This window comes from Acinonyx jubatus, chromosome D2 (assembly GCF_027475565.1).
Source record: "Acinonyx jubatus isolate Ajub_Pintada_27869175 chromosome D2, VMU_Ajub_asm_v1.0, whole genome shotgun sequence".
Taxonomy (NCBI): domain Eukaryota; kingdom Metazoa; phylum Chordata; class Mammalia; order Carnivora; family Felidae; genus Acinonyx; species Acinonyx jubatus.
In genome coordinates this window covers 75682703-75708276 of record NC_069393.1, presented here as the reverse complement: position 1 = coordinate 75708276, position 25574 = coordinate 75682703, and the positions used below count along the sequence as shown (strand labels likewise).

The following is a 25574-nucleotide window of genomic DNA, read 5'->3' as shown; positions in this document are numbered from 1 at the left end:
GTCCGCTTGCCAGGTCCCCCCCGCTCGGCTGCTTATGATGGGTTCTCTGCAGCTGCATCAGAGGGTGTGAGCCCCAGCCAGGGGCTGCCGGCTGCGGCCCAGCACGAGTGTGGGGAAGCAGTGGCAGTCTGACAGATTGGGCACCCTGGGTAAACATGGCCGGCCGGCCTTGGCAAGGCCTCCAGGAGCGGCTACGCTGCCCTTGTGGGAGGGTGTGTTTCTCCCCCCAGCCTGGAGATGGTCGGGGTGTGGGTCTGTTTCTCTGCTGCTAGTCCTGGGGAAGTAAGTTCTAGTAAAACTTGGTCAGTTAGGAGCACCTGGCTGGCTCAGTTGGTAGAGGAAGCGACTCTTGGTCTAGGGGTAGTGAGTTCAAGCCCCATGCTTGGCGTAGTGTAGAGCCTAGTTAAAACAAAAACAAAAACAAACAAACAAAAAACCCACCAAAAACCCAAACAAACAAACACAAGTACAATTTTGGTCAATTAATGCATTTAAGAGAAAACCTATGATACCATGTATAGCCACAGTTCCATAGTAGTCTACTTGTCTTTTTCTTTTTCCTTAAAAACGTATCTTAGGGACTTTTTGTTCCCTCCCCTCCCCTCCTTCCCTTCTCTTTCTTTTCTTCTCTTTCCTTTTCCTTCCTTCCTTCCTTCCTTCCAGAGAGAGAGAGAGAGAGCACACAAGTGGAGGAGAGGGGCAGAGGGAGAATCTTAAGCAGGCTCCATGCTTGGTGCAGAGCCCAACACGGGTTCTATCCCACAACCCTGGGATCTTGACCCGAGCCAAAATCAAGAGTCAGACACGCAACTGACTGAGCCACCCGGGTGCCCCAGGGATTATTTCTATTGATACACAGAAGACTTCCTCATCCTTGTGTTAGTTGATGTAAAATTTACGTAACATAAAATTTACTGCTTTAACCACCTAACAATGTACAATTCAGTGGCGACTGGCACATTCACAGGGCTCTGCAACCATCACCACCATCTAATTCCAGAACGTTTTCACCACCTCAGAGTGAAACTCCATAACCATTAAGGGGCCACTACCCAGCCCTGCCCTTCCCAGTGCCCAACGACCCTTGATCTTCCTTCCTTCTCCATGGATCTGTTTCGGCCATTTCATATACATGACATCATACACCAGCTGGTCCTTTGTGTCTGGCTTCTTCAGTTGCATAATGTTTTCAAGCTTCGCCTGCATTGTAACAGGTATCAGAACTCCATTCCCTTTTAATACCGAATCCTATGCCATTGTATGGACAGAGCACATTTGGTTTCTCCATTCACCTACTGATCGACATTGGGTTGTTTTCACTTTTTTGGCTAGTATGAGTAATGCCGTTATGGACATTCAGGTACAAAAGTTCATTTGAACACCCATTTTCAACTCTCTTGGGTATGTACCTAGGAGTGGAATTGCTGAGTTGTATAATAATTCTATGTTTTACTTTTTGAGAAACCATCACACTGTTTTCCAAAGCAGTTGTATGATTTCACATTTCCACTAGCAATGTATGAGGGTTCCAAATGTTCCACGTCCTTGCTAACTTTTTTCCATTTTTAAATTATTATTGTTATTATAGCCATCCTAGTAGGGATGTGACGTGGATTCTTGTGGCTTTGATTTGCATTTTCCTAATGATTAATGATGCTGAGAGTATCTTTTTGTGTGCTTATTGGCCATCCGTGTTTCTTGGAAGAAACGTCTTCAGATTCTTGCCCATGTTTTTCATCGGGTTGTTGTTTTTGTTGTTGTTGAGTTGTGTTCTTCTATATATTCTGCATACTGCTCTCTTATCAGATAGAGGACTTGCAAATATTTTCTCCCATTCTGTGGGCTGTCTTTTCACTTTCTTGATAATGCCCTTTGATACAGAAAAACTTTTAACTTTGGTGAAGTCCAATTGATCCAGTTTTGTTATCATTGTCATTTGGGCTTTCAGTGCCACAACTAAGAATCCATCACCAAATCCAAGCTCATGAAAATTGGCTCCTATGTTTTCTTTTAAGAGATCATGTTAGCTCTTACATTTAGGCCTTTGATCCATTTTGAGATAATTTTTTGTATACAGTGTGAGGTAAGGATCCCACTTTCATTCTCTTACATCCTTTAAAATATCTACACAGCAATCTGCTCCGTAGTTCAATTAACTAGGCTTCTCCTCAGATATTTGGGTTACTTCCAATCTTTTACCACTAAAAACAATAATACAATAAACATTCTTGTATATAATCACTTCCTACATACGTGGGCATATTTATAGGCTAAATTCCTAAAAGTGGAATTGTAGGATCAAAGGTTTGTTGCCTTATTGCTTGTCCCTAGAGGCTGAGTGGATGCCTTCCAGCACTGGGCGAGGATATGTTTCCCTACATCCTTGCTAATCTTTGTAGATCTTTGCCAACCAGATGGGTAGTTTTAATTTGGAATGTTCTTATTATGAGCAAGGTTGTACACTGTTTAATATATTTTGTAATTTCTTTGCTATGAACTTTTCATACCCTTTGCCTTTTTTTTCCTGTTGGATTATTGGTCTTTGTTTTGTAAGAGATACTTACAAAGCAAAGGAGGCTAATGTCTGTAATATGCTCATCACTTGCTTTTTAGCTTTATTAATGATGTTGCGTTTCTCCTCCAGAGAAAGTGCTTCCCTCTTCCTTTTTAAGATTTTTGAGCTAAGTGACTATTTATAATAGTGTCCCCTATTCTGATATTGTAATATTATTTTATGGTCTTTTCCTGGTATTTTTATGATTTCAATATATTGTTCACTCTTTGGTATAGCTGGAATTTATTTTGCTTATATGGTGTGAGGTAGGGATTCATCTTCCCCCTCTAGAAAATTGAGATTGTTGCTTTTGAAGTCAGATATCCTCAGTTTCCTACCGCAAACAAAGCAGTAAAAGTTCAGTCATGACCTGAGGGAGGCCCCAATTCACTTCATTGTTCAGTCCAGGCTGAGGAGGGCATCTCTGTGCCCTGGAACCAGAGGGCGGCTCGTTCTTGGCTTTCCCTGCTTGAGGAAGCACAGAGCAGCAGTTAAGAACAGGCTCTCGAGGCAGGCAGTATAAAATCACTGCTCAAACTTTTAATCTCTCTGTTGTGTTTTTTCCTTATCTGCAAAATAAGGATAGTAACAGTTCCTCTCTCATAGTTGAATGGTGCTGAGAGTAAACAGAGCTCTGCATGAGGTAGCTCAGAACTGTGCTCGCACGGCAAGCACAGCGAAGTTGCTGCTGTCACTATGGCCACTGTGGGCATCATCACCCGAGCCAAACTCGGGGCTGCCCTTCCTGGCAGAGAGGGCGCTGGTCGTGGGCTCCTCCACCTGGACTGATGCCATCATTTCTCCAGTCTTCTCCCAGGGGAGCAAGTGGTGATTCTTGAGTGTCTGGCCTAGGCCACCCTAGGGGGGGTTCTGAGCTCTTTTGTGCCCTAATTAATTTCTCAGTCCTTTTTTAAATGTTTATTTATTTATTTTAAGGGAGAGAGAGAGAGAGAGAGAGAGAGAGAGAGAGAGAGAGAGAGAAAGAGCAGGGGACGGGCAGCGAGAGTGGGAGACAGAGAATCCCGAGCAGCCTCCATACTGTCAGCACAGAGCCCGACGCGGGGCTTGAACCCACAAACCACGAGATCATGACCTGAGCCGAAACCAAGAGTCGGACGCTTAACCAACTGAGCCACTCAGGCGCCCCAATTTCTCAGTCTTTAAAATCAGATAAAATGAAATAAAAACATAAATCAAGTGTATCCCTGAAGGGAGAGGAGATCTCACAAAGGGTTAGCGCCAAAGCTTGTTGACTTCTGGACAGTAAACTGAGAAAGTGAGATAAGTGAATAAATAACCCCGAATGAATGATTTTCCTGGTAGGCCAGGACCCAGGGCCCTGATGCCCCAAGTAGGGCTCGGAGCTCACAGGCACGGCCCTTGGCCCCACTGTCCTCAGATTGTGGTGGCAAGGAGACAGGGTCCCAGGCCTTCAGTCACCCACCTCCCCCAATTTTAAAGGGAGATAATAAAGCCACCTCCTTATCTGGGGAGATGGCACCATGCTCAAGGAAGGTCCCCGCTGTCAGGCCACTTGGCCTCACCCTTGGCACTCCTCTGAGAAGTGTAGGGGCAGTGACCTTCAAGCTCTTAAAGACCAGGGCTGTGTGTTTCCTGTGCATCAGGCCAGTTGTTGGATGAATGAACCCTGGTGGGTTCTGGTAACCACTGCTTTGCGTTATTTTGTGACCTTTGGTGAGGCAGTTACTGCTTTCTCTTCCCAGCCTTGGGGGAAGGGAGACACAATTCAGAGAACAAAAGAAGCAAATTCTTGCCTTTTGAGTTTAAGAGAAGAAATAGGTGAGCAGATAGGGCCCAGGGTTCTCAGGACTGGGAAGAGCCCCCAGGGAAGAAAAGAGAGTTTGGCCTCAGGTGGGTCCTTCAGAAGGGGACTCCAGCCTCCCAAGGCCCCGGGGAAGGTGTGGCAAACCCTGGAAACCTCTGCTTTCTAAGCGAGGGCAGGTGGGGGCATCTGAGTTCTCTGTCCCGCCTCACGCGGTGGATCTGGTTCTGGAGTAGAGATTGCTGCCCGCAGGAGGCTGGCCTGAGGCTGCTTTGCAGGTTTCCGATCTAGGGGTGGGTTTAATTTCTACGGCGATTGAGGCTTAAGCCATTTGGGACCCTCTTTAGAACACAGAATGCAAAAGGATGAGTTCAAAATTAGGTATAGACGGGGTTTCTTTTGGAGGTGATGATGAAATGTTCTGGAATTCAATAGTGGTGATGGTTGCACAACTTTGCAAATATAACCCCAACCCACTGAATCCTATCCTTTCAACGGGTGGATTTTATGGTATGCAAATTAGATCACAATTAAAAAAAAAAATGCTAAAAAAATGAGGCACAGGGTTCTAGGAGGAGCCGAACAAGGGAGGGCCCGAGCAAAGTTTTGTTTCCCTTTGCGTCTCTGCAGCCCAGTATGGCCAAGAGTGGTGCGGATGGGGGGCAGCCAAAGTCCGTCTTACTGGGAGCTGTGGTCTGCAGAGATGGCCCCCTTGCACATCAGATCCCCCCCTCCTCCCTGGCCTGCCTCCTATACCCAGGCCTGGGTGAGCTTCCAGGAACTTTGATGTGATCCTGGAGGAAGAGTGGGAATTAATGGTGACAAGGCTTCAACTTTGTGGGATGGCACCAGGAAAATAAAGAAGTCGTATTTCCTGTACTCCTGACTATAAAAACTGAAGTTAGAGCTGTGTGTGTGTGTGTGTGTGTGTGTGTGTGTGCGCGCGCGTGTAAACTCTGGCTTAGAGGAGCTCGACCAGGAGGACTGCCTCAGGCAGCATAGGTGTGGTCGAACTGGGAGGGCTTATAACCCACAGCTCCCGTTGTGGGGCGGGGTGCGGGGGTTAGCCAGAGGGGACCCTGCTTCTCGCCCCCACAGTTTTGGACAGAGAAGCGACTGCAGTCTGGGCAAGCAGACGAGGCCCTTTGGAGGCCAGGGATATGCCACTGTCATATTCATAATCGGATCCTTGTTTATCTTGAATCAGACCCGGGGCTCTCTGCATAACCTCTGTTCCTCCCATTTTGAAGATTCGGGCCCAAAACACATTTCAGGGAATAAGGGGAAAGCTCATGTTTGAAAATGAACCAGCGAAATAAATCATTGTGCTTCTGACATGATGCCCATTGAATACTTTTCAATTCTTAGCTTTGGCAGCAGCATTTTAAAAAAGCACACACACACACATACACACACACACAACCTATCACATAATTCTTTCTCAAAGGCTCATTCAGCAGGTCTGCCTCTCTCGGTTCCCAGCCGCCCCCCCCCCCCTTCCTTTTCCTTCTCTCTCTTTTTTTCTTTTAAATCAGCCCTTCTGGTGAGAGGGCAAGGGTACATACAGTCTTCCTTTGTGTTTGTAAAACAGAGCCGTATCAGTTGAGCAGTAATGATAACATTTGTAGTTATGCAAGCAGAGATAACAGTAATCAGATCTCCTGCTCTTGGCAAAAACCAATGGCCACAACCTCACCAGGGGCTGGGGTGTTACGCTGAAAGGGGAGGGGAATGCGTATGGGTTTTATCTATTTATTTATTTTAATCAAAGCCCCCAGCACACTTTTCTTTTTCCTGCCAGAGGCTGTCCAGTTAAGGCCCTCCAGAAGTTGTCCAGTTAAAGAGACCCTACCCTAAAAGGAGATCTGAAGGTCCCCTCCTTGCTCAGCGTCTCCTGGCTAATTTTTTTCCCCTGCATCCAATGATTTAGGGCTTCCTTTGCTCTCCAGCAGGTAATCTGACCTCTCTATATTGGAAGGAGCGAAGGCTAACGTACTCACTCAAGCAGAGGCCGGTGGAGTGATTGCATCAGTTTGCAATGCCATTTGGAATTTTTAAAAGAAAGGTGTTGTTCTGGAGCCGCCCTTATTCCTTCCAAATCTGATTTCCCTCAGGGGGTTTCTGTTGCATTGTTACCCAAACAACATGCAAATATATTGATTGCTGGGACTTTAGTCGCAGGGACTGCAGGCTGCAATTGCCAAGGAATGCCAGGGCCCAAAACAGAGCCCCGGGCATGTGCGGGGTTTCCTGCAGTGGAGACCGAGATCCTCAACATGTGAGCTGTGTTTAGGGATCCTGAAGTGACCTCCTTAGTAGGGATTGGGAGTCTCAGTTTCTCCGCTAGTTGGTGTCTCTGATTTCATTTTGGGGTGGTAAGGCAGCTCTCCTGGGGAGAAGAAAACAGTGTTGAGCTCCCCAGGTGCGGTCCCAAACGTCTTTGCGTAGCCCCAAGGCCCCACCATCGGGTAGGGGTTGTCAAGAGACATATCCTAATTTCTTACCTGACTTGGGCGGAGACGTGGATCCACGACCGTAATTTGCAATAAAATGGAGACCAAACTATCTTCCTCTTCTGCGCTGAGGCGTTCCTAATTCTGTTTAAAACGGAAGGCACGTTGCCCCCCTCTTCTTCTGGCTACCTAGGAGCCGCCCCACTTTCTTCCCCCTTTCTACTCACCTCTACCCCCAAAGGGAACCGGAAATAGGAAGGTCGACGGGGGGGGGGAGGGGTTGTGAAAAGCAGCATCATAAACCATGACTCGCGTGTGGGGTGGGCGCGGGGGGGGGATCGTAGCAAGAAATCAGTGTTGGTTTAGTTTCCAAAGACACACTTTCTTGCCCGTCTCCAGACCTAAGTGTCCGAATTAAAAATTAGACTCGAAATGCTGGGCAGATGTTGGCATTTTCGAGCCAGATGCCATTGGCCTGCGGGTTGCTAGGCAACCCGTGCGGCCCAATCAGCGTGGGTTTCGAAATGGCATCTGCTCCAAGAGACGAAAGGAAGCCCCCCGTCCCTGCCGTCTGGTGCCCTGGGCCCAGGCGGGACGCGCTCCCCATGTGCTGGCTCCAGGGAGGGGTGCGGCCCTCTTGGCTTTCTTTGCCTGGACACGCATTTTAATTTCACTGTGTCAACTCTCATTATCTGTCTCCGCAGAATCCCCCTTTTTGGTTTTCAGAAATAATTAAGTAAAAAGCCCTTTTTCACTCACTGCATTTTTGGCATTGATAAAGACATTTGAGGCATTTCAGACGAGGCGGGGGCCGGAATCCGAGCGGCCTTTGAAGATGTTCGTTAAAGACAGTTCTGACAAACAGTGGCAAACAGACCAATTAACCCTAGCATCGAAGTCCTGGCGGCTTGAAACTCCCTTCAAAAGAAATTAGCCCTGATGTTAATAAAGTGGGTGTTAGACCATTTCAAAATATCCAGTTCAGCAGCCTGAGTCGATTGGAATGGAATGGCTATGGTGCCTTGCCAAAAGAGGAGTCTTGTGCTGGTGTGAATTTTTGTTACAGTGGCTGTCTGAAAGTTAGAAAAAAAAAATATATATATATACATATATATATATATATATATATATCCCAACCGTGGTTGGAGCGAAACTTCCAAGCGGACTAGTCCAGGTTTGTTAAATAAGTAAGTTGCTCGCCGTGAAAAAGAAAAAGACCCAGAGAAGGACGTGTCCGGGAGTGGGTCCTCTAACGTGGGGGTTGGTGGCTGGACTCAGGATTGCCACCCAGGCTCCAGCTTCCCAGCGATAAGCCTCGCTAACACTCCTCTGCTTGCCCAGGAAGGACTGGGAGCTCAGCTGTTGCTTCCTTATTGATTTTTCAGGTGACGCGGGAGACAGACCCACAGCTTCAGGCTGGGAAGGTAGCGCTAATGAATTGCCAAGACCCAGCGTGTATGCATTTGTGGGGTGATGCTTCCTCGTAAGAGGAGAAGGAAATGATCCGCCTGGGGAACTGTTTGCATCTGCCGGGACCGTACAAGTCGATTTTGTAGCGCTTGGGTTACATTTCCACGCGCGGTGCTGGTGTCTTACCCTTAGTCTCCGTCGCAGAAGAGAGAAATAAACCTAATCAATGTATTGTCTGAGAAAAGATATTTTCAGACTTGCCCTGCCCGTGTGTCTGTGTGACAACGCAGGGTAGGGAGCAAAGAAAACAGCAGCCCCGGCGTGGGACGAGGCTGGGACCCCTAGCAAAGCCTTTCCTCCTCGAGGTGTGGGTGGACGAGGCTGGGGCCTGGCTTGACGGGTCTGAAATGGAATCAGAATTCAGCTCTCGAAAGTGGCCTTGAGAATCTATGCTCGCCCTTGTGCCGCTCTCCCTACTGTCCCTGGCAGTTTCCAGAGGGGAAACGGAGGCAGGGAGAAGTGACTTGCTCCGAGTCACGTGACTGTCGAGGGCCCCACTCTCCTGCCTCAACTAATCCTGCTTCCTCCTGCTGCACCGGGACCCCACGTGTCGACCTGCTCAGACTCAGGATTTCGTTTGAGGTTGGCCGTGGGAGGGTCGGGCTCCTGCCTTGGTGACGGACGCTTTTTGTTCTGCCCTGTATGCCGTTCTGTCCTCACACGGGCTGTAGGGGAGGGCTGGGATCCCTCCTGGGGATCTGGGATCCCTGGGGATCCCTCCAGGGCCCTGGATCCCGCCGGGGTGGGGTAAGGCTGTGGCCGAGGCCAGAGCAGACGGTAGAGGCATCTGTCTCCACACTGTCTCCAGCTTCCTTCTATCTCCACTTTCTCAGGCTGAGCCTTATCTCTCCCAGATAATTGACTCCTCTCCGGCCACCACATTCTCTGGCACCCAATAAGGCTGAAGCACTGACTTGGGGTGTGGCGGGGTGGGGGGGAGGAAAAACCCTCAGTGCTGAGCACTGACTCTCTTTGTCGCTTTAAGAGGCTCCTATGTTTTTTCTCCGTGTTAATCTAGGAAAAACAAAGTTCCTGGTCGGTTAATTCACTTGGGAGAGCTGGGACAGTTGTCTCATTTCAGTCTCCTACTCTTGGCTTACCCCACGGGTGCTGCCTCACTCAATTCTCCGCCTAGAGGCGCCGCAACTCAAAGTTCAAAGGTGAATTCCTCTATTTTGCTCAATTCTCAATTGGATGTCTAGTTTGAACCTCAGAATGGCAGAAACCGAATCTGCCAACACAGGGCAACTTTCCTCTTTCCCTGGGGTTGGGTCTGAAAATCTGGAGGCTGATGGGACACCAAGGTTATGAAGCTGCAGGGGCCAGGCTCTTACTCGCCACCTGTTCGTGCTGATGTCTGCTGCACTGTCCATTGTCCTCATTCCCTCCACGTGTGATGCTTCTCTGTGGCCCTTCAGGGCACCTGGAAACTTCTGCTGCTCTCACACCACGATAGGGAAAGGGGAACTTTCTGGGGGGCTGACACTCTGTCTGCCTAGACATAGTGCAGCCATTTTTTGCTAGAGCTTAGCCACATTCTTCAGGGCTCCACCCAGGATGGGGGCATAGGCCCCTCCCCTCCAGGGTTCCAGAAATCGTTCTTAAATTTTCTCATTTGCCTGCTACACTCAAATCTTGGGGTGTGGAGGGAGGGTAACATGGGACTCCTTCTTAGGAACCCGCTACTATCTGAATTACTTTGCTTCTGACTCTCCCTTTCTCCCAACTTGGGAATTCTTTTTCATAATTGAAGTGTGATTGACATACAATCGTGTATTAGTTTCTGGTGTACGACATAGTGCTTCAACTTTTGTATGGATTGTGAAATGATTGTCTCAGTAGGTCTAGTTACCAGCCATCACCATACAAAGTTTTAATGCCATGTTTTTGACTGTATTCCCCATGCTGTGTGTGACACCTCCATGACTTAGTTATTTTTTAACTGGAAGTTTGTACCCCTTGGTCCCCTTCAACCATTTTGCTCCACCCACTTGGGAATCTTTTATCCAGGATGAAGGGCGGGGCTCACCTTCTTTCCATGCAAACCCCCTGTGTCTGCCATAGCCTGGTCTCCTCAGACCTGAGCTTTCGAGGTTCTTTTTCCTTCTGCCTTCTGAGTGAAAAAATTGCACACACACGCACACACACACACACACACGCTTGACTAAGATATAATTTACAGATCATAGAATTCAACCATTTTAAGTATAGAGTTTGCTGAACATTCGTAAATTTGTATAGTGCAGACATCACTACAACCAGGTTTAGAACATTTCCGTCACCCCCAAAAAGTTTCCTTGCCCATTCACAGTTAATCTCTGCTCACCCATGGCCCCAGGCAACCACTGATCTACTTTTTCTTTCTATAGTTTTGCCTTTTCTGGAAATCTCATATAAGTGGAATCATATAATATATAGCCTTCAGTATCTGGCTTCTTTATATCTCTATCTCTATCTCTCTATCTCTCTGTCTCTAACTCTATTATCTATATATAACTTAAACTTCCCTGATGACTATGATTCACATGGTCCGCTGATGAGGGTTGGGAAACATGGATTCCCATTCAAGAAATCTGGCCGTGCGTGGAGGCTACGGGTATGGGGGCAGCTGGCCGTGACACGGGGCTAGGGAAGGGCTTGTTCAATCTAAGGTATAAGAGGCTTGAGAAGCTTAAATGTTGATGGAAGCGTCATTAGCGAAGGAGAGGTTGAAGATGCAGGCAGGTGTTGGGCAGTGGGCTGAACTGAGAGCATGGGGTCTTTAAGATGGGGAGGAGCCTGGGGCCTTGAACTTGGGGGAAGGGGCGCCCCTTGGGCGGGAGGAGGGAAGGTGGGAAGGACAGGCAGGGTAGGGGGTTTGGTGGGCACTGAGGACATTCTCCTCTTGCTTCTCATCCTCCTTCTTGTTTCTCCGTCACCCACTGCGAGTGAGGAGCGTGGAGTGTAGACAGGAAATTTGAGCAGAACGTAAGTCTAAAATCGTGCTTGCGCAGGATGGGAGGGTGACGTGATCAAGGAGACACCGTTGGATGCCAGGCAGAGCGAGAGGCCCAGACAGTGCTGGCGAGCATGACTTCATGATGGCACCACTCTGGATATGCCATTTGCTCCAACACTCTTAGTAGCCTGGGTGCACGTGGGAAGAAGATAGCATTGGGTGGATTTGGCATTTAAGTTTCACCTGGTGACAGAGATGGAAGAAGGGGCAAGGAGTTTAGGGTGTTGGTAGGAGAAGGTTTGAATAACGTGTTAAACCCAAGTTGAGTATAGAGGGCGGTGGAGTGATGGAGAAAGGTGTGTGTGTGTGGGGGGGGTCAGTAGATAATGGGAACTGCGAGGGCACTTCAGTAGGGTGCTGGGAGTCATTGAAAGAGAAAGCTGAAGGGAAGAGAAGCCCTCATCCCATCTGAGAGAGGAAGGTCTGAATTTGGGATCAGAGGGAGCACCCTCTGTGGTGAAGGCACCCGGTGGCGGAATGCGAGTGAGGAAAAATGATGGAGACGAGAGGTCAAGGATTTGGGAAGGCCGGTGTAGGAGGGCCTGTCCACAGACACCGCGGAGCTTCTTCCTGGTGACAGGGGGCTGCTGGAGAGAGGGAAAGTGGTGGAACGACCAGGTGGGCTGTTTGATGGGAAGAGGCAGCAGAGGTGGTAACCTCTTTACCCAGGACCCCTCAGGTAAGGTGGTCTGAGCACCTCGAGAGGGTCAAGGAGGTCTCAAGAAAGCTGCATGGGGCGTGGGAGATGACCAGACTTCATTGACGATGAGGCTTTTGGGGGAGTGGTTTCAGTGGAGACTAGGTTTCTGAGAGGGCCAGCAGGTCAAAGCTGGGGATGCTGACACCCCCTCACCTGTTCAGGAACACCGAAGAACAAAAACCAACCCAAGATGTAAACTGCCCTCACAATCTCTGTAAAAGGAGCGGCTCATCCATGTTTTAAATAGCTGAGGGGGATTGCCTCATTCCCCAGCTACCGTAAGGAAAGGAACTAAAATCGTCCGTGATGCTTTTCTGGTCCAACCTGCATCCCGCTATTTATGCTTCCTCTTTGTCGTCCTGAATCCCTGCTGGGTGTGCCGCTGCCCAAAGGGCCGGAGACAGGAATGAATGATGTGCCTTCATCCAGCAAAATGGGCTTTCTGCTGTCCCTACTGTTGTATAGGTTATTGGCGGTGGTCAGTTCTGAGGAATAATATAAAAGTGTCAGTGGAGATTGTTCTTTATGAAAAAAGTAAAAAACCCAAACGAACAAACACTGCAAACACCTCTTTGTTTTATGGAAGATAAATGCGCCATTTCATCCACCTAATGATTTTTGATTTCTGAAGGTTGGGTGCTGTTTAATGCTTCTGTTTGTCCCTCTCAGGTCCTAGACGCTTAATCTTTTCAGGACATCTCATCACCTTCCAGCATCTGAAATCACCATGTTTGCCTGCAACGTGTGGACTAGGGAGAAATGACTGTTTCAGTTGTGCAGGCTAGTCCACCACCTTTCATCCAAGAAATCCGTGTCCCAAAGTGACTTTCTGACAGTTGGTAAGAGCCTGTTCTTCCTCAGGTGGCCCCAATTTCAGCTCGCTTCTCTTAAGGGAGCGCTGTACCATGCTGAGTGAGATCACAAGGCTTAGAGGTGGATGACTATTTTGACTCCGTGTGATTTTTACCTTATGCTCTGACTTTGGATTTCCATTGTAAACCTATTGCATTTTGGATTTTGCAATTTGCAGATCCATTGTATTTTTTGGGGGGGGTCAAAAGTTTCTGTTGAGTTCCTTAGTCTTGTCTTAGAGACATTCCTAAATGGGGCTATTGTAATGCGTGGCGAATGAAAGACTATAGGACCCTTCATTGAATCCCTACCCTGGGTCCATGGTAGATCATTACAGGATCCTCTGTCTGTTGCCCCCTCCCTTAACATCCTAGGGGACATCTTGCCCCCCAAACTCTTATGGCTTGTCGCAGGGACTAACGTGTTCTAGCGTGACCTGCACTGTTGGCCTCTGTCAGGTGATATTGGGTGGCTGCTGACCCGAGCTGGGCCAACCAGTCCCTTACTTTTGGATTTGGGAATGGAGGAGGGTGGCCAACTTGTCCCAGTTTGCCCAGGACTTTCCCAGTTGGGGCACAAAAATTTCCATGTCCTGGGAAACCCTGCTGTCCCCAGCAAAGGGAGGCAGTTGGCCACCCTAAGCGGGACAGAACATTAAAGCCAGTGTTTCTCTGTCACCGAAGCTGTGAGTGAGTCTCTAGTGAGAGAGGTTGTGCTGACATGGTAGCCCTGACAGAGAAGAGAAACTGAGAAAGAGACACTAGCCTTATCTTTGTACTTCCCCACGCTCTGCGTATGGACCCTCCTCACAATCCACCAATCAGGGCATTGCATTTTCTGCTCATTTATGTTAAATAGAGCTTTGCCATCTCAACCAAAAGAAGCCTGACCAAAATGTGCCAGGTCTTTCCTTCCCATTTAACCTGAGAACAACCCAGGAGCTATATGGTAATGTGAAATTTTACAAACAAAGAGGCAAAGGCTCAAAGATTTTAAAGGACTGAGGGTCAAGGTCGCCAAAGTAGAAAGATACAGAACTGGGAGTGACATCCACCCAGGCCCAGAGACGTCAAGTTTGGGGTCTTATTGTCACACTGCAGCTGTCTCTGATGCCAATATTGGAATCCATTAACATTGGCAAAGTTCTGGTCAGTCTGACATCTTATTCTGAACATCAGCATGTCTGGAAAGGGTCAGGGGACTAGCTTATGCTCACTTCTTGAAGTCCAACTTGCCCCCTTTGATGGGGGGATATCTTTAATGGCAGCCAATGATTCTCTCACATTTGCCACACACCTGCATTCTCCGTGTATTAGCCAATTTAACCTTTGCAGCAATCCTATAGGTTATGGACCATTTTATCCTCACCTTATAGGTAAGGAAACCAAGCTACAAAGAAGTTAAGTAGTTCACTAATCAGTGGTAGGGTTGGGAGTAGGGGTCCAGGCGATGTTGCTCGGCGTCCCCACACTCATTGCTTCCGGGCATTCAATGATTATCCCAGTCCTGAAACCAGGCTGGGGATCAGGTGCGTCTCACTTCCTCTGGCACCAGCTGCTGTGGACTTTGGGAGGTTATTCACCCCTTTGACCTCCAGTTTTATTTTCCATTTGTGAAGACTCAACGAGAGAGTTATGCAGGCTGCCAACTTAAGTTCCTGGCACGTGGTGAGTGTTCAATAGCGAGGGGCATACCAGTCTAGACCCCTCTCTTGATGTATTGTTTACATTTCAGTTACAGAGAATAGAATCAATTTATGTTGTTTAAGCAAGAAGTGGTGTTTTTTTTTGTTTGTTTGTTTGCTATGTTTCTCCTAAGGTATTCAATGCCTTACGGCATTGTTGAGAATGCTGAAGAAGCAGACTAGGTTGTCCATTCAAGAAAGAGTCCCACATCTGGAGTGCAGAACTGACTGAAATATGGGCTCTTCGATGGAAAGGAAGCCAGTGGTTCCTGCCATCCAGAAGCCATTCTATGCAGGAGGCCACTGCTGCTCCCGCCGGGTCCAGAAGCAGCCCATATCTGCTGTAATCCACACCAGCAAAGCAGATGCCCTGACACCCGTGGAGCTTGAGACCCTAGCACTGCTACAAGGGAGCTAAATGGCTCCACGGATAAGCTTAGCCGTTGAGAGAGACGACAAAAGGACTACTTCTACCTTCTTCCACCTTCCCAAGCATACACACTTGCATCTGATGGGCTGAGGCTAAGTGACATCAGTAACCCTAGTTGCAGAGGAGTCTGGGAAATGTAGTTTTTAGCTTTCTAGCCTCTACAACTCAAGTGGGCATCCAAGAAGGAGAGTGGAATTGTGTCGGGTGCCAATGGTTGTTGGGAACCAACCTACCACATTAGGGCTGCCCCGTTGGCAGAGCTAGCTGCAGGATGGTGAGTGGAGCTTCTGGGTAGAACAGTTAATGCTCAGGTGAGGAGTAGGGTGTGGACGTGGCTGAAAGCCAAACTCTCCCATCCTCTGCCTTTACAGAACCGTGAGCACACCTGCTGTGCAACCCCTCCCTGCCCCAGGAAGCAGCCTTCTTTGCATGTCCTGTGCTAGGTGGAGTGGGCAGCGCGGCATGGTTCAAGGCACTGTGGGCAAAGGTTCTGGTTACCCTTTGCCACTGACAACGTGCAATGAAGCACGCTTCTTCTTCAGTAAACAAGGGTCTGGCCGAGGCCTCTCGTCGCACTTAACAACCTCTAAATTTATAAGAAACAGACTCACTTGTGGTCACTTCATTCCAGAGCTACATTGGAGAAATAACATATTTCTTTTCAATATCAACGTTGTCAAAACCACAGTAGCTGGGTTTGCATGGTTTCTGGTAAAACGGTGGCTGTTAAAACTATGTCAGTGCAAACGTGGACATAAATAGATAATAAATCCTGATAGGTCTATAGGACTGCTATATTTAGATTCAAACCTGTTCACCCTCACAAGATAAAGCTCCGTTTGATGGCTCAGCTTCCCAAACCGGGCAAAGGTTCAGAAATGGAAGGTTTGTGGATTTCATTGTGAAGTAAACAGAAAGTAGAGGCAGTAATCTAGAGTGTCAGTGTTGATGCTGAATTTTACTGTTGGAGCCCGGGTCTGCCCCCGCCCCTTCCCCAGTCTTTGGCCCTGTAGAGGTCAGGTGTAACTTCCTGAATTCTGTTAGCCTGACATTTCAAGGGCTTAGAGCCATTTAAAAAAGGTGAATATGCATGCAATGACCAACGTGTCGGGGCCAACATTTAGCTTCTGTTTAAGAACTCCTAGGGGCTGAAGTGATTTTCCTAAGCATAGGCAAGCCTGGTTGAAGAAACCCAAACGTACAAATGTTTGATCAGGGGCTTTAAATGAGAGTATTTACATGGAAAAATATCTAGTATCATAGCAGGTGGCTTCCTTCTGCATTTTACATGAATAAGCCTCTCTTGGCTCTCCAGAAATCCACCCTTTATAGGGCGTGAAGCCCCCCAGAGCAGGCAAAGCTCTCCTCTGGGAATGTGTATTTTCTTGGTTGCTTGTGGTATTTGCTGTTTGTTTTAGGTTCTCAGTTAAGAAGCCATTGAGAACAAGAGGGGAACTTCAAGTTCATGTAGCTCAACTCCCCAGTTGGAAAGAGCCAGTGGGAGAATGAAGTCAAAGCAGGAAAGCCTTGTGGGAGATCCTGACTGTCATCTGATCGTCAGCCGTGCGTGGTCCCCCTCTTGCCCTCGGCCACCTGTGCCTTCAGCTCACCTCTTGGACCTTGAGTTTCTGCAAGTCAGTCAATTCCTTCCCACTCCCATTTCACTCCCCCCCCCAGTTTTTTCTTTCTTTGAAGCAACCTGTGTTATGTTTTCCCAGTGGGTCAGCATCCTGGACATTTTACCCAAGTGGCTTGGAGGTAGTCCTGCTTATCTTAGCTTCTGAATCTAACCAGTCCTTAATTATTATCATCACTTGACCAAATCCCCTTCTCTCTTCTCTCTACCTTCATCCACACCCACTCCCAGAAATGGATAGGTCTTGGCTGGGCCAGGGGTGAGGACCCCTAGGCCAGTGTGAGCACTTTCTCATCCAGGGCAGCAAGGATGCCCAGAGAAGCCAGTGGCGGAGGGGTCACAGCAGGAAGCTGTAGGTCCTCCAACCAAAGGAGTCACTGGCAGGTGTTGGAGACAGGAGATTGGACTTTGAGACAGCAGAGAACAACCTCAAGGGCAGGGCCAGGGAGCTTGGCTTGAGCAGGGTCGCTCCTTCATGCCATCAGAGCCAGTGGGGGACTCAGCACGGTGTGCAGTCCAGGATGAACATTTGGCACCTGCTGCGATTTTAGCACTGTGTATGTGTGCGTATGTGTGTGCACACGCCTGCAAAAATGCAAGTGTGTGTGCAGGGACCTACGAGTGACATGAGGCTCAAGACCCAGTCCTTAGCGATGGTTTCCAATCCGTTTGGAAATACGCGAGACCCATCTTACACAGCAGGCCGTGTATTAAGCGCCACATTATGGTGGACAGAGAGCTAAACTGGTAATGAGGGTGCCGCCCAGTTCTAACCCTCTATCTGTTCCTTAACTTGGCTATGTGGGCCTCCATTCGCTCTCCTGTAATGTGGAGGGATGGGAGTGAACAGTGACAAACAAAACGAATCTGAAAAGAAAGGTGACACAGATGGGGGAGGGTGCACAGAGCATGTGAATTTCCACAGAGCAAACATGGGAATTTGTGGTATCGATACCACCCAAGTCAAGCAATGGATCAATACCAGTGTCCAGAGGCCACTTTCAATCCCCCTCCAGATCACTGCATGCTCTTCTCTCCAGAGGCCGCCACGGTGGTCTCAATGGTCTGGAAGTCCCTTTCAGCTATAACATTGAGTAACCCTACACATAATAGGTATAGACAGAAGACCACCGCGGCACCGGCCAAAGCTGTTAAAAACTGGAACTCTGTTGCATAAGTTCCTTGACATAGTTTTACAACAATGAGTATGTAGGGCCCAGATTGTTTCTTTGGCCATCAGAATCCTACTTTTTTTTTTTTTTGAACAACTGAGCATGATCAACCAAGTTCCTATATCTGCGCTCTCCCCTGTGTCCTTGGCTCTGTGGTTCTGAGGTTGTACTCTGGGTCAGAAAATTCCTGCCTTCATCCCAAAGTTCAGTACCAAGTACAGAGCTATTTTTTTCTGGTGGTGCAAAATTGAGCTGGGTGGGTACATCATGGTGCTAAGCTATTCCTCAGGGCTGCCAAATTGTGACTTGGCGTGTGTACTTATGCCCGTAAAAGGTTGCCTTAAGCACAGAGGAAGGGCAAGCATCGTGATTACACACACACACACACACACACACACACACACAGAAAGCATGGCCACCAGTATGATACCCACACGATGCACCCATTCAAACGATGTTTGCAAAAGGAAATGGATTTGAAAATTCTTTGAATGGAAAAAATGGGGCTGGATACTGTTCAGAGACAAATTTGTACACGAGGTTTTACTGAAAAGCTGGTTTCCAGCAAGGCTTAGGATCGTTTCGCTGTGGCTTTCACTGTATTAGAGCTTCCTAACCTCTTCCAGTTAGTGACGCAGTTGGAACTTCTGATCACTCACGAGGGAGCGAGTGACCTTCTTTGTCTCTTTCAATCTACCCAGCAGGTCGGCCTTGTTGGATCGCGTCTCCCCTTATGCTCCCTGCCTTGGTGCTAGAGCACATCTGGCCACACGTACACACACGTACACGTGCGCGCACACAGACCCCAGCCGCCTTCACTATCTCTCCGTTCCAGCCCTGGCTACTTCTGCCCAGCAACCAAGCCTGGCCTGTCCCGCGGCCTGCTGGTTGGAAAAATGTTGAAGAAGACGGTCCTAGGGGTTTCCTTCTGACCCCGAAGCACGGAGACACGGTGCCGGTAATGTGCTGAAGCTCACACTCCATGTCTTCCCTGCAAGGACAGAAGTAATTGTCACCATATGGGGCCTTTCATGCGGGGGGGGGGGGGGTATCACATGTGGAGCTGGAGAAGGTGGTAGTTATATTGCGTAGTTCGAGGACTAGGGAGTTTCCCAGCTCCTAAACCTCTTCCCTCTTCTCTATCCCACCTGCCCGTCACAGCAACCAATGTGCACCTGCTCAGCTCCGCTCCTATGCACTGTGAATGATTTTTGGTCATCAGGAGTTTCCTACTAAAAGGTGTGCATTCCAGCCTTTACGGCCAATACCTCGAAGGGATCAGACTAGTGAGGATCTGTGGAGGGGGGCGGCCAGGGGCTAGGGACGGCTTTGCTTCATAAGAGTTGATGGAAGGCTGAACGCCAGTATTGCGACAGGCAGAGGGGGACATCCTTCTTCCAGGTAAGCACCAGGTACAGATTGGTATGGTCTCCCAGCTGGTAGTGGGACTGAGGCTTTCTGGAGCCACGATCAGGTGCTAATCCCAGCCAGTTGAAGGCCTGCCATAGGTGACTTCCTGCCTGTTTGTTACTTGGTGCTTCTATTTCTCCGTGGCGAGAAAGAAGGCACCCTTCTGGATTTATGTGGGTATAGAGGACGACCTTTGGGGACACACTCAAGCTTGTTCAGTGTCCTCGATCTGCATGAAGGAGAGTGCCTCCCCAATGCAACCTCCTGATGGGCTCGACGCAAGCCCTTACAAAAACACGAACGTGTTTAAGAGAAGTAAAGCAAAGTCATTTTTGAATGTGAGTCCATGCAAGACTGCAAATGAAAATATAGAGCGAAACTCGATCAAACCTGGCCCCTCTCTCGCAGGCTTCCTCGGGGGTGGAGGAGATGTCTGCAGACTGGAAAATGTAATTTCAAGGGGGCCTGGAGAGAGACAGCAATAAAGACCCGTGTGTTTTATTGCACATTCTGAGGGGGAAAGGCTTAGGAAGTGCCTTAATGGAGGAAATGAGAGATGGTTCTAGAGGACAGAGCTTGATAAAAGGAAGGCGGCCCAAGCTCTCAACAGGAGAGGTCATGCCTCTTTAATTTGTTGGAATTCATGAAGGGTTTGTTGTAGCTGCAGCAAAGCAAAAGTCGTGGGCTGTTCGAGTTTCTATCTATCAGTGTTGATGAAGCAGAGATGGAAAGACGCTGTAGCTAGTTATCAAGTAAACAGCGGTGAGCTGATGAATGTTTACCGGCTGGCTCCAGGGACGGGGTGGCCCGGAGCCCTGATCTGTAGTTTTGCCGATTTCCGTGGTGTAAATACTCCCACTGTGGCTGACCTCAGGCTGCCCACGTGACGTCACTGAACACAGACCTGGGAAGAGATACACAGAATGCGCTCTGGTGAGCTGGTGCGGGCCAGCTCCAGCCCGGCCCGGCCCTGCCCTGCCTGAACAACCCGGTCAGTGGTCAGCTTTTTTTTTCCTTTGGCGTTGATGTGGGGTCAGGGAGCCAGGAGCCGCCGGTCCGCTTGTCCTTCCTCAGACAGGAGCTGACAGCCTGCTTCAGGATGGCAGGCCCGGCTGTTTTAGGTAGCACGAGACTTGGGCTGGGGAGGAGAGCCAGATATAGGTCCCCCAATCCAACGCCCCACCCGTGTCTCCTGAAGCTGTGATTTAAATTTGTAATGTTTTAAAATTATTCCTGAAGAATCCGAAATGCTTCGGAGAAATTCCGGTAAGCCCAGAGGATTCTGAGCACAGCATGGGACGCGCACAGCAAGGGCATATTGGGCCTTCAGGGAAAGCTCCCCTTTACTTGAAATGAACTCTTTTCAGTGACGTGTGAGCTGACCGTGGGTAACAGGACCAACAGGGGTCGTGGGGTCATCCCCCTCCTAGTCGTGGTCAGTGAAGGTTGTTTAGAAAGGACGGACTCTGGCTTCCCTTGGAACTCCTATTTGCGTTCCATATGTCTTGCATTTTAAAAAAGTGCAGACCTGAATTAGAATGTTCTGTCCTGTTACCCCGAAAGTACAATCATACTTGTCAGACCAAACGGGCTCTGTTTAGACCACTTGCGAGGCACCTTTCCTTTGAGTGTAGGGTTTTACTTCTCCAGGCTTTGGAGTACTGGGCAGTTCCCCTCACAGAAGCCATGAGAAAGGGGAGGTCACATGCGAGCCCCTTGACCTTTGCAGGGAGAAGCCCTACGTTTTGGGCGTCAGAGAGAAATTCTGATTGGACAAAGGCTTCTGTAGCTAATGAAACATAAACAACAAAAAACCTAAGCCACCCTCCCCCGGCAAAAAAAAAAAAAAAAAAACCTAAAAACAAACCTATAAAAAGGAAAATCTGCTGTTTAATGGCTTATTCCTGTTTGGTATTTTCTCTAATTTATCCCATGCTTACGGGACACTTGTGTCTTTTCAACCTAAAGACTGGAGAGCTAGGAGGTCCATTATGCAATTTATTCTACATGTATTTATTGCTAAGTGCTGGAAAAATAAATAAGACCCAGCGACTCTGTCCTTAAGCTATTCACTATTTAGAAAGGCATGCAGAACCTTGGAGAAATTGGCACTTAGGTCAGGAGGCAGAGGGGAGCCATGGGCAGGGTGTGGTCAGGGGCATGACACAGGCAGAGCTACCTTCTTAGAAACGGGTGTGGGAAGGTGGGTTGGGACCACAGACCAGGAGCAGTGCCCACCCAAGTTTCAGGATGGAGGTCATAACAGTCCATGCTGGTGGAGATAGTGGGAAGGGAGAGAAGAAGTGAATAGGGTGTGAGTAGTTTCATAGAGAGAAACACCAGTGTTAGAGGAAGTATTCAGAAGGGCAGGATGACGAGCCCAATTGAATGGTCTAGCTTGAGAGGAGACAGGGAGAAATGGGTATATTTTCCATGAGTGTCTGGTGTTTCTGAACATCCGTGAGCATGGGCACCGACAGCTTTTGTTCCAGACTATCTTTTCAAGGACATTTGTCTAGCCAACAGCCTTGGAGGATAGAGAGTGTTGTCCTCTGGAGCAGAAGGTAAGTCTGTTTGCTCTCCAGGACACTCAAGATAATGTCTACGTCAAAGGTCAGGCAGCTTTGCCGGCAGCCCATCATCAAAATGAAGCTCACACTGCATGCTGTGCCCGGAACAATGACATCTTTGGTCTCTGAGCCGGGAGTCTCGTGTCTCCTTCCAACATTCATGAACCAGTGGCAGGTTAATGAGTCAGCTTGCAAGTAGGGTGACATCTCAGACAATCAACAATTCTTGACACATGGCAATAGGCAATTAGGTCTAGGTGGGCTTTAGATAGCATTTATTTTAATTAAAAAAATTTTTTAATGCTTATTTATTTTTGAGACAGAGACAGTATATATGGGGGAAGGGAAGAGAGAGAGGGAGATGCAGGGTCCGGAACAGGCTCCAGGCTCTGAGCTGTCAGCACAGAGCCCGACGCGGGGCTCAAACGCACAAACCGTGAGATCACGACCTGAGCCCAGGTCAGACACTCAACTGACTGAGCCTCCCAGGCACCCCATTAATTTTTATGTTAGAGATGAGGAAATTGAAGGCCAAGGTGATTTGCTCCAGGACACAGAGCAAGCTGGTAACCAAGAAAAGACTTTGTCCCAGGTGCTCCCAACTCCTCTAGAACTTTCTCCACTATTGCAGGCTGTGCTTTGGCTTAACTGTAGGAGGAGTTTCAGTAGATGATGATGGCAGCGGGATTTATGGAGTGCTATGCCATGCCAGCCAGGCGCACCTCCAGGAGTTCCACGAGCACTTGAATCTCATTTAAACCTCTTCTTCTATCGTTATCTCGAGTTTGCAGACGAGGAAACTGAGGCACATAGAGGCGAAGTGCTGGGTCTGAACCCAGGCAGCCTCGTTCCAGCATCTGTGGTCTTAATCGCCATCCTGTACTGTTGCAGGCTCATTAAAGTCGGAGAGCCGTGTTGTTGGAAGTGAGCGTGGAAACCTTTCGAAGTTTCTATTTGTATTGGACGGGACAGTAAATCATTTCTGATTTACTGCGGAACTGAAAAAAAAAATGCACCTCAGTAAGATGACAAAAAACGCTATCTGTTGAGAGACAGAAGGGGAAAGGAGAGGTTCAGGAACTCGGGCCAGCGGTGACAATTCCCTCAAGCGAAATGGAGTAGACATTCACTTTTGACTTTTCTTTTGAGTAATACTCAACATGTCCTGGGCTCGTACTACCTTTGGGTGACCGTGCTGAGCGTTTCACATGTACTGTCTCATATGAACCCCCACCACTCTGTGGTGAGGTGTTTCCAGCACGTCCGTTGTACAGGTGACGAGACTAAAGGCAGAGAGGGAACACGTCAGATAGCAGGTATACGTTATCAGCCAGGATTTAACTCCAGGCAGCCCCTCTTCAGACTCTTGTGTTCTTGACACTGCCCTGGCTGTGCGATCAGGGAAGGCCCCGTGGCAGAGGTGGCATCCTAAGGCTAAGCAGACTTCTGGTACCAAAGTGGGGAAGGCATCCCGGGTAGAGGGAATGATGACAACAATGGCATAGGCAGCGTCTGATGGACGCGGGGGTAGTGGGAGGTAGAGTTGGAAAGACAGGACTGGATCCGACTGGGGAGAGTCTTGAATGAGAAGCTAAAGGGGGTTTTGAGATGGTTTTCGAGGTGGGGAGAGCGCATGATGAATGCTGCTGTTCAAGGCATCAGGAAGCGGCGAGAAGATGAGGACCTCAGCTAGGCTCCAGGGTGGTCACAGAGTCCTGCCTCCTGCTTTGTCCTGTCCCCCACCCTGCTTACTGGCAGTCATGTGCTTATTATCTAGTTATCCTTCCCACTTGCGGTCTTCAACATGCCTTACAATACTTCAGCCTAGACTATTAGATACGAACGTGCGGGCCAGACAGACGCAACCTGCCCCGGAGGGGGCCATCGACCGCTCCACTTGGGAAGGTGCCCCCACAGGTGATCAGCTGGTATTTGAAACGTGATTCGAAGGGGCAGTCTGCACAGGTAGCTACCGCAGGGCCTTAGCTGTCTTTACCAACAGTAAAAACCAGGGGTTTTTGTCATCGGCATAACACATCAGGGAAATCACCTTCCATTCTACCCCCGCCCCCCCCCCCGCCCATCCCAGGGTGTGGGGATTGGCCTGCAGTGTTAAACCAACATCTCCCCACTGTGTGAGCTGGCGGAAGGATATACAGGGGGTCCAACGGTCTATGCCCTTTAGAACAATGCCCCGGGACTGATGTGAACCAGCCCAGCCCAGCCGGTTCTTCAGAGGATCCTTGCTGCCAGTGTCAGAGGCTTGAACATTTGTCACATTGACCTTGAGTGCCATCAGCCCTTCATGCAAGTGGGATCGAAGCACCTTAAAAGCGTGATGGCTGAGACTTCCTCATGTCCACGGAACAGGAGATCATTTTTGTGCCAGTTTGCTAATAAATGTATGTGAAGCAGAATGTGGCCTGGAATTAGTTTCCATCGTCAGCTGGAAGGGAATCTGTGGGGAGGGGATCATAGCCTTGTCTACATCTAATCCTTGGAGGCTCCTGATTTTTGCCCCAAAGATCCTACGAATTGGGAAGGACCAGGCAGACTTGTGTCTATCTGCCACCCTCACATATGAGGCAGACATGCCTAATACCTTCATCTTACAGATGAGGAAACTGAGGCACAGAGGAGCGGGCCAGCTTGCCCAGGGCCACGCAGCTAGGAAGTGCTAGCTCTAAGATTCAAAATGTCACCTTCACTTGTCCTGCTAAAGCAAAATGTATCTGTCATTCCTTCCTCGTCATGAAAAATTAATTTGTAGCAAGGCAAGAGTGGAGATTATATATGTGGAGTTTGCTATTTAAAATACTTGACTGTCAAAGGTCTATATTTTTAGAATTCATCGCCAGGGGCAGATGAAAATGTGCACAGGCCAGGCCCAGCCCTATAGCTTTCACTCACCCCTTCCAGCTCTAGGGGGGGATTTAAATATAGTTTTTAAACATTGGTGCCTTTCCCTCTGGCTTATTCTGATCTGATTTTAAGGGCAAAGAAAAACACTGAGCTCGGCTCGGGCAAAATTGGAACTCACCTGCCTGGTATTTTTTTCTTCTTATAATCTAATGTTAGTCTTGGTTTGGAGAAGGTAGATTAATGAGGCCGGTGCGGTAGGGGTTTCCAAAGAACGGATCTTCCTTTTTCCTCCATAAGGCTCAGTTAGACCAGTTCAGATCCATCCATGGAAATTCCTCCTTTGCTGATGAGTCGCTCATGGGGGGCCGTATAGCCCCATCCTAGCCAATAATGGGGTGTTTAGTGAGCAATCTGGGAGAAGATTTCCTTCCTGATAAAAGGTAGGGAGGATTATGAGAAGAAAATGCTTTGCTCCCACTCTCTTCCTTCTTGCTTGGATGGGATACATGTGAGGACATGATGTCTGGTGCTGCAGCAATCATCTTGTGACCATGAGTGGAGGCCCACCAACACGTGCGGATGGCAGGGCAGAAGGACAGAAAGAACTGGGGTCTTGAGGGCATTGTTGAGCCACCTAACTAACCCCGGGGGAGGCTAACTTCCAGCCTAACTGGTATGGGAACCTAATAGTTTAAGCCACTTTCAGTAGGACATTCTGTTAGTGTGGCTGAAAACTTTCCTAACTGAGGGATTGTTAATTTGGAAAGAACAAAACAAGGGAAGAGTGACTAATTCTCTGAAGGAAGAGTCAACCCTGATGTTCATGAAAGGTATCCCGAGATCTTGACTAACCCTATCTTCAAAAATCTGTGATAGGATTTTTTTTTCAACATTTATTTATTTTTGAGACAGAGAGAGACAGAGCATGAGCAGGGGAGGGGCAGAGAGAGAGGGAGACACAGAATCGGAAACAGGCTCCAGGCTTTGAGCCATCAGCCCA

At 48.6% G+C, this 25574-nt stretch overlaps 1 long non-coding RNA gene across 4 annotated transcripts in view; it reads left to right on the top strand.

Moving 5' to 3' along the window:
• Window positions 1-25010, top strand: part of LOC113600322 (uncharacterized) — a 31955-nt gene extending 6945 nt beyond the window's left edge. For 3 of the 4 annotated variants that reach the window (XR_008292067.1, XR_003421329.2, XR_008292068.1), the window contains exons 3-4: window positions 12628-12797; window positions 14629-22677. This is a non-coding gene — a long non-coding RNA (uncharacterized LOC113600322). Of the gene's footprint in view, window positions 1-12627; window positions 12798-14628; window positions 22678-23801 lie in introns of those variants that run through there. The other variant, XR_008292069.1, reaches the window with a different exon arrangement.
• Window positions 25011-25574: the final 564 nt, after the last annotated feature.